The sequence below is a fragment of the Microtus pennsylvanicus genome, chromosome 15, assembly GCF_037038515.1.
Source record: "Microtus pennsylvanicus isolate mMicPen1 chromosome 15, mMicPen1.hap1, whole genome shotgun sequence".
Taxonomy (NCBI): domain Eukaryota; kingdom Metazoa; phylum Chordata; class Mammalia; order Rodentia; family Cricetidae; genus Microtus; species Microtus pennsylvanicus.
The window spans coordinates 21,446,601-21,455,748 of record NC_134593.1 but is presented as its reverse complement, the minus strand read 5'-3'; the positions used below and the strand labels follow the sequence as shown (position 1 = coordinate 21,455,748).

General features: G+C 40.7%; 1 long non-coding RNA gene across 1 annotated transcript; it reads left to right on the top strand.

Annotated features, from left to right (window-relative positions):
* The first annotated feature begins 106 nt into the window (after positions 1–106).
* LOC142836003 (uncharacterized) lies at positions 107–8,761 on the top strand. The gene is made up of 2 exons (XR_012907982.1): positions 107–304; positions 8,213–8,761. It is a non-coding gene; the product is annotated as an uncharacterized LOC142836003 (long non-coding RNA).
* The last annotated feature ends 387 nt before the right edge of the window (positions 8,762–9,148 follow it).

The following is a 9,148-nucleotide window of genomic DNA, read 5'->3' as shown; positions in this document are numbered from 1 at the left end:
TCCTTGAATTTGGGAGAACAACAAAAAACAAAACCGAACCCTTCACACCGCTTTGCCTGCGTCTCAGGACCCGCTGGCCCGGCGATCGCTAGGTCGAACACCATTGGCCAAACTGTAGGAAAAAGCACTACTGAGGTTCCCCTCCGAGGCAAGAAAGAACTTTTAAGTGTTTTTTTTTCTAAATTTCTGTCGGTAGCAACTGCCCTGACTATCCTGACGTCCATCTCTTATGTAGGGGCTCTGTATGGTTACAAAGGATGAAAAAAATGGCTCCTACCCAAACTTCAAAGCCCGAGGAAATGAGGTAATGCGGGGTGAGGTGGCAGAGGAGAACGTGCACTTCTGCTTGGGAAGGTCTGGGCTTTTAGGAGGGCAAATTTGGAAAAAGTGCATTTCCAGGTCAATAAAAAGTCCCTTCGCCCCACCGCTGCCCCGGTGCGTATATCCCCAGCTGCACCTCTCCGCAGAACAAAATCCCTGTCATTTCTAGCTTAGTCCTCATGAGAGCACTGTACAGTGGAGTCGAGAGCCTTATCCTTTAAACGAACAGATTTTCTGCACGGGAGAAAAACAAAACAAGAGACAGCTCTTCTGAGGACATCAAATTCCATGGACAGGAATTTCCCACAGCACCAAAAACGTCAGTGCAAATAAAAACTTCATCCCAGACCAGCACAAAATTAACGTCACTGAAAATATGCTGGCAGCAGGGTATAGTGGCACGTGCCTTAGATCCCAGGGCTTGGAGGCAAGGGCAAGCACACCTCTGTGAGTTTGAGGCCACCTTGGTCTACATAGTTTCAGGACAGCCAGAGCTACAGAAGTGAGACCCTGTCTCAAAACACAAAACAAAAAGGCTGAACGAGACTGAGGGTGTGGCTCAGTGATAGAGTGCTTCCAGCGATTTCAGACCCTGAACTGATCTCCTGAATGACTGGAAGAACACTGAATGATATAGAGGTAAAATATAAAAACATGTTAAAAACTAAACGTATCATATAATAGTATATAACCATTAGAAAGACTATAAAGAGCCAGATTAAGAGTGCTTGCCACCAAGAATGCCGATCTGAGTTCATTTCCCGGAAACCACAGTAGGTGGAGAACCGGTTATTAAAAGCCGTCTTCTGACCTCCACACTTGTGCCATGGCACTTGCCTGCCCACACTCACGCACACTTTAGTAATCATAATCTTTAGATAAAGAAACAAGGCATTGCTGCACGAATCAGGGTACAATGGACTGGACAGTTAGTGAAGACTCAAGTTAAAAGCTATGCTATAATTTCAGTTTGGAAAAGAAATGTAATTGGTAGAATGTGGGTAGGAAAAAACATATATATGTGCCAAATTCTAAAAGAAATTATACTAAAATGTGAGACATTTTCAATATTCATTCAGTATTCTGAGACAGGGTTTCTCTGTGTAGACCCGGTGGCTGTCCTGGAACTCACTCTGTAGACTACTAGGCTCGCCTTGAACTCACAGAGACGTGTCTGCCTCTGCCTCCTGAGTGCTGGGATTAAAAGAGTGTGCCACAAACGCCCACTTCATTCAGTATTTTGTTTATTTGTGTTTCTGTTTTTTGAGACAGGGTTTCTTTGTAGTTTTGGAGCCTGTCCTGAAACTCGCTCTGTAGACCAGGTTGCCCTCAGAGTCACTGAGATCCACCTACCTCTGCCTTCCGAGTGCTGGGATTAAAGGCATGTGCCACCACTGCCTGGCTTCATTCAGTATTTTAAAAATTATTTTGTTGGGTGTTGAAGGCAAAGGCAGGGGGCTTAAAAGCTGAAGGTTGGCCTTGGCTGTACAATGAGTAAAACCTACATGAGACTCTCAACATATATAGGCCTATTCTAAATCTGTTGTTGTTTTGTTTTGTTTTGTTTTTTGAGACAAGGTTTCTCTGTGTAGACCTAACTGTCCTGAAACTCTAGTTCAGCTGTAGCCCAGGCTGGCCTTGAACTCACAGAGATCCACTAGTCTCTGCCTTCCACGTGCTGGGATTAAAGGTGTGTGTGCATCACCACCACCTGGCCTGTTTTTTTTATTTTTTTAATGTTTAAATCTGGGTATGGTGGTACATCCCTTTAATTCCAGAACTCAGGAGGCAGAGGCAGGCATATTTCTGAGTTTGAGGCCTATCAGGCCTATATAGCCTCAAGCAAATAAACAAAACTTTGCATTCAGACTCTATTACTTTTGTAATGTAAACAAAAAAGAAAGCAAGGTAAATTTGTAAAAGAAACCAGAAAAAAAAGTCAAATGGAACAAATATATATTTAAACTTCGCTAAATGGTTGACAAAATAAAGGCCAAGTTTTCAAAAATAGATCAATCACACATCTATAAAAATATAAATTAGCAATAATCCTGAGGAAACCAGTTCTTTATTACTGATAATCAAATGCAAAACAAAGCACTGATACAGCCTTTTAAAATTCACTAATGTGGCAGAGATTTCGAAATCTAATGAGTGATCTTCTGTGTGGGCACAGGAATAATCTTGGAACCAGGAAGAAGAAACAGGAAAAGGCGGCATAAGTGGGGGGGGGTGGAACCAGAATGCCTAGAGATGACAAGAACAAGCCGGTCTGCTATCACAGGGAACAGTGTTGCCCTGGGAACGTCAACAGGTGGAGACCATTGTCATCCATGCTTAAAGAGAACAGTGTACTTGCCTGATGTCTGTATATGCATCTAAACATGAGACTCCCCAGGAATAATGTACAGACACAGATCTGTTCTTTTTCAAATTTAAATTTAAAAATACAGAAAGAAGAAAAGGTGATTGGGCCTTGAAAATGACTAAAATCTTCCAGTTGTGTTACTGATGGCTTGAGAAAGCCCTTGCTGGAGCTGGCTAGAAGTAAGTATGTGACCGAGAAGTACCAATAGGACGCGGATATGGGGACATCATAGTGTTCATAGTAAAGGCCAGCTCCACAGCCACACTTGGAAAAGTATCCCCAAGTGACTGCAAGGGTCCGAAATAGAGCCCCCAACCCTGGCCCAGTCCAGAGCACTAAGAGTCTTAATCATCTCAATGATGGCCGAGACTCCAATATATGTATTCCTCATACAAACTGATAATGTAAAAATATCTATCCTTACATGGACTGTCTATATGTGTTTATGTTTTTATATCATTTACTCAATACTAAATTGGCTTGTAAGTGCCCATGTAAACAAAAGTTGTTAAACTGGCCCAACTTCCTTTTGACTTCTAGTAAAAGTAAAATTTTAAGGGAAAAAAAAAAAATCCCAACCCCAGTTGTCCAAACAGGTTAAGTAGCTTGGCCACATGTCCAGTATGCTGATTAAAGGGATAAAATAACAGAAAGGATAATTGTATTAGTCAGGGTTCTCTAAAATCACAGAACTTACAGAATGAATCTCTCTCTCTCCATATATGTGTGCGTATATATGTGTGTGTTATATTTATATGTATATATATTATATGTGTTTATGTACATTTATATGTGTGCATTATATATAATGAAATTTATTGGAATGACTTACAAGCTACATTCCACTTAATCCAACAACAGCTAGCTATAAATAGAAGTTCAAGAATCTAGTAGTTGCTCAGTCCCATGAGGCTAGGTGTCTCAGCTGGTCTTCAGTATATGCTGGAAGCCCAGGGAAGTAGGCTCCAATGCCAGTGCAGGAATGGATGTGCTGGCAATGGAGGAAAAACAAGTATTGTCCTTATAGAGACTTCCAACAGAAAGTATGGCCCAGAATAAAGGTGTGTCTTTCTATCTCAAGATCTGGATCAAAAGCATGTTGTCTGCCTGTCTCAAAATAAGGTCCACAGGTGTGCCCTCCATTTCTGGATTGTAGTTCATTCCAGATATAGTCAAGTTGACAACCAAGAATAGCCATCACAATAACCAATATCAATATCAATCATCAATATGACAACTTTGGTAAAACCAGTAGAGGTGGTTAATGGTCCTAGCTCATTCTTTGGGGATGATGTGGGATATTCTTCTGTATATGTGTTGCTTTTATTGGTTAATGAATAAAGCTGCTTTGGCCTATGGCAGGGCAGAATATAGCCAGGCTAGAAAGGATATAGAGAGAGGGTAGACAGAGTCAGGGAGACGCCATGTAGCTGCCAAAGGAGAGAGACCTGGAACCTAGCCGGTAAGCCACAGCCTTATGGCGATACACAGATTACTATAAGAGCTAGCTAGAAATATGCCTGAGATATTGGCCAAACAGTGTTGTAATCAATACAGTTTCTGTGTGGCCGGGAAATGAACGAGCAGTCTCCATTTACAGAATGGCACCCAGGGTGGGCAATGTACATCCACATAAAGCCTCAAAAAGCTTTTCTTAAAAAGGGGGCAGCTTCTGGACCCACAAAAACGGGAGCCAAGTGCAGCTTTTTGGTAGCTATATCTTTCATTTTCAAATAGACTCTGATAGGCTCTGCTTGCGGGCTGCAAGCAGAGAAGCAGCTCCTTTAAAAATTGGCTTCCTGGTCTGTACTGGCAGCACCAACAGCTCTGGCGCTTCAGGAGATCCAACTATAGAGCACGTAGATGGGGTCTGTGAGCTTAAAGGCAACATAGACCTTCTGCGTCCCTGGAGCTGGGGCAGGGGGCATGGCTTGCAGAGGCAATAAAAAACCTCCATTGTATTTTAGGCCAAAAGAGGCAGAGCCAGCATCCAGGGCTGCCACGACCACACTGCTTACCATTTTCAAATGCTCCTTGTCAGAAAAGGATTTCAAACACATAATAGGACAAATTCAGACATAAAAGACCTCTAAATGAGACACAGTGTGTTAAAAACAAATGTACATAGGCTTGGGAGAGAGAAAAATATAGACAGTTATAAAAAATAAAGCAACGTCTTTAAAGAGACAGTAAAATACATAAAAGTACAGACAGGCATAGATTAAAGGAGTAACAAAAACAAGCCACACAAAGATAAAATATACACAGAGAGTCTGGATTATGTATATTATTGTGTTTTCTTTACATTTTTGACTGCAGAAAAACATTTAATTCTGGGGGCTGCTAAGCTAAACCAACATAAAGGTAACTTGAATTCAAAATTTGGATCTAAGGATATGTTGCTTTGAGAAAGAGGTTCTGCTTTTGTTTCTATTTATTTATTTATTTATTTACTTATTTATTATGTATACAACATTCTGCCTCCATGTATGCCCCCACACCAGAGAAGAGCGCCAGATCTCATTACAGATGGTTCAATTCCTGGGAATTGAACCCGGGTCCTCTGGAAGAGCAGCTAGTGCTTTTAACCACTGAGCCATCTCTCCAGCCCCCTCTGCTTTTGTTTCTACAAAAGATGAGAAACTATGGATTCCTTCCAGGCTAATATGGTTTGATAAAACAAGACCCCCTGAAAAGGTCTCTATAAACCCTAAAAATACTTCACCCAACAAACAGAAGAAAGCAGTTTGAAAAAAAAAAACTGTGACCAAGTTCCCAAAATGATTGTTTATAAATGTTTATTTTCATTTTAGAAGGGTTGGTTGTAAATGTCTAATGATCTCTGCTAATTTCTAAAAAAGAAAAAAATATGGGGAATATGATATAGAAATGAATACTTTGCATTGGTATGGACTTTGGTTTATTGATACAAAATTTAAGGTCAATTTTGTTATATGTATATTTCTACTCTTGCTTAAGGTATCATGTGTTTGTACAGCTCATTTAAAAATACAATGTAGCCGGGCGGTGGTGGCGCATGCCTTTAATCCCAGCACTCGGGAGGTAGAGGCAGGCGGATCTCTGTGAGTTCGAGACCAGCCTGGTCTACAAGAGCTAGTTCCAGGACAGGCTCCAAAACCACAGAGAAACCCTGTCTCGAAAAAAACCAAAAAAAAAAAAAATAAAATAAAATAAAAAAATAAAAAATAAAAATACAATGTACAATTAAAAATATGGATTAATAGTCATTTATAATAGTCAAACTTGTCATGTTAGTTAGGTTTTCTAGATGTAAAGAGATGTATAGGTATACTAAGAAATATGGCATTTAAAATGTTTTTAAAATTTAGACTTTTCTCAATAATGAGCTATGTCTGCTTCTAGCAGCACCAGTTACTTCAGAGAGGTTGACGGACAGCTGGGAAACGAAGGAGCAGTCTCTGTTTACAAGGGAAATTAACAGTAAAAACTCTTTGTAAAAGATGAGATACACAACTGGAGAGATGGTTTAGAGCACTTGTTGCTCTTGCAGAGGACCAGGTATGATTCCTAGCATCTACATGGTGGTGGCTTACAATGTTGTAATATTTTGTTTGTGTTTAAAAAATAAAACTTGCCTTTAATAAAGATCAGAGTGCAGAGCTAAGCCACTAGAGGCCACATGGTGGTGGCCCACACCTTTAATCCCAGCACTAGGGAGGTGCAGACACAAAAGGATATGGCTGGGCAGAGAGAGGAATATTAGGCGGAAAGAGACAAGAGCTCATACAGTTTGGAAACACAGTCTGAGGCTAGCATCGCCCCTTTGGTCTGAGGATTTGGTAGAAGTGAAAGGTCTCTAGTGGCTGCTCTGCTTCTCTGATCTCTCAGCTTTCACCCCCTAATACCTGCTCTGGGTTTTTATTAAGAACAATTAGAATTCATGCTACAGACAACCATCTGTAGCTCCAATTCCAGGGGATCTCATGGCCTCTTTTGAACTTTTTAGGCATCAAGCATGAAGTGCCTCCTTGTAAAGCCCTATTTCAAATTCTAACCATTAAAATAAGAAATAAGGTTTGGTTATGTCTATAAGGACTGTAAAGTTCTGACTTCTAACAAGTCTGAGCTCTTGTTTCTATCACTGTTATCTGTATTGTCACAGTAAGAAAAGACAATCTTGTTCAAACAGATTAAAAGAATACTATATTCTTCTGTAATTTCTTCTACAATGTAGTTTTTCACTTTTCCAAATTAAATCTGGTATAATACCAATATAAAACAACGGCCAAATCAGTATCCACAGGTAAGAATTAAGATAATTTAAAAATTAAAGACTAACTTTTTTCTAGGAGAGCTAGCTACACAACATGCAGTTATGTAGACAGAAGCTTCTTTCCTACCTAGTCCTGTAGCCATTCAGTTGCAAAGAAACATACAGAATCTTATATTAATTATGAACTGTTTTGCCTATTGCTCAGGCTTATTGCTAATTTGCTCTTACAACTTAAATAAGCCCATAATTCTTATTAATGTTTAGCCATTAATAATAAAGGCTTGGTACCTTTTCTCAGTAAGACATTCTCATCTTGCTTCCTCTGTGTCTGGCTGATGACTGTGTCTCTGCCTTTCCTCCTTTCAGAATTCTCTTAGTCTGGTCTCCCCAACTATACTTCCTACCTGACTACTGGCTAATCAGCATTTTATTAAACCAATACAAATGATAAATCTTTACAGTGTACAGCAGCATTATCCCACAACACAGTTACAACTATAAGATCAAGCTGAACGAAAGAAAAACTGAAATGAAAACCTAACAGTTTATTTACATACTCCAGTGTAAGTAAGATGATCTCTTGCTAGCAACCATCAGGGTAAAGGAAGAGTGAGGGACCTCTGGGGTGCTGTTAAAAAGGACAGAAATTAGTAAAAAAAAACTAATTCCAACATACGAAAACATTTGGAAAGTTAAGAAATAACAACACAATCCCAAATCCTTAACTATGTGTCTTAGTCGGGTTTCTATTGCTATGATAAACGAATGACCAACAGCCACCTGGGGAGGAGAAGGGTGCATCTGGGCTTACACTGCCATGGCATGGGTCATCATTGGAGGAGTCACGAGTGCATGTGACTGCAATGCAGGGGACAGAGTCAGTCTAGTCTCTTAGAGAGCTTACTTTTTGATTGATTGTTTGGGACAGAGTTTTACCATGTAGGTCAGGCTGGCCCGCGTGGAGCCCGTGCAGTCTGGAGCTCACTGTGTAGGTCAGGCTGGCTACTCCATCCAGTAGTTTTTTTCAGTGTGCAAATTGTGGTTCTTTAAATGCCTGTTTCCTTTACTTGTTACCTTCACTCCATTAGGCCAGGCAGTATTCTTGATTATTTTAACTTTTGGTATATTACTCTTAATATATGTCATGTTATATCATATCAAAAGAATTAAAAAAATACAATGTGGCCCACAAAGGCTGATAGATTTTAATGATATGAGCCAGAAGTTTCTTCCTTAATCATTTTACCAGTTATTCTTCCCTCCTGCAGGCCGCTTTCCTGCCCACCACTTGGCCTCATCTAGATGTAAAATGGATCATTTGTATTTGTCAAATAGTATTATATCTCCCCTGGCCGCACATGCCCAAAATGTGATGTCCCCACTGGGGATCAGAGAATGTGAGCCTTCAGCTGACTGTTCTAGAAGACTGATGGACTCGTTCGCACTCCAGGGACACCAGAAGGGTTAGCATGCTGCAGAGAGCACCTTCATCCCCACAACCATCCCCACCCACCTGTGTCTGCTCCTCAGCTCACATCCTGTGCCTAAAAGATAAAACCCTCATTTCCACCAACCAGATGGTAAGAATGTAGCCAGACAGCACCTGAGGCTACACCAGGGAGTTTCTCTGCTCTGCTGTAACCTCCTAATTTATATTTCCACAAACGTATAGGAGAAGCACCTTGATTTCTTTGTTCTGTTACTAAAAACTTCATCAAACTGTTACCGTGGAGAAATATGGAATTTGAGGTAACCTGTGTTCCCAGACCAAGGCCGCTCATATTTAGTTCCAGAATAAACTCTTCTATCTAACCCTCTGAGGCAGAGTTATGCTTTTTGTGTCAGTAGTTCATAAGGTAGGAAGTGATCAAGAAAGACACCCCACATCAACCACATGTACACCCAGGCACACGCACACATAAGCACACATGCATGTGCATGCACAAACATACACATGCACACATGCCCTAAGGCAACATCCCCCCAACCTTGCAAAGTCATAGAGGGATGTCCTTGACACATTGGCTCACGCTTTTAATCCCAGCACTCGGGAGGCAGAGGCAGGCGGATCTCTGTGAGTTCGAGACCAACCTGGTCTACAAGAGCTAGTTCCAGGACGGGCTCCAAAACCACAGAGAAACCCTGTCTCGAAAAACCAAAAAAAAAAAAAAAAAAAGAACTCCACAGACCTTGGAGGCAGAAAA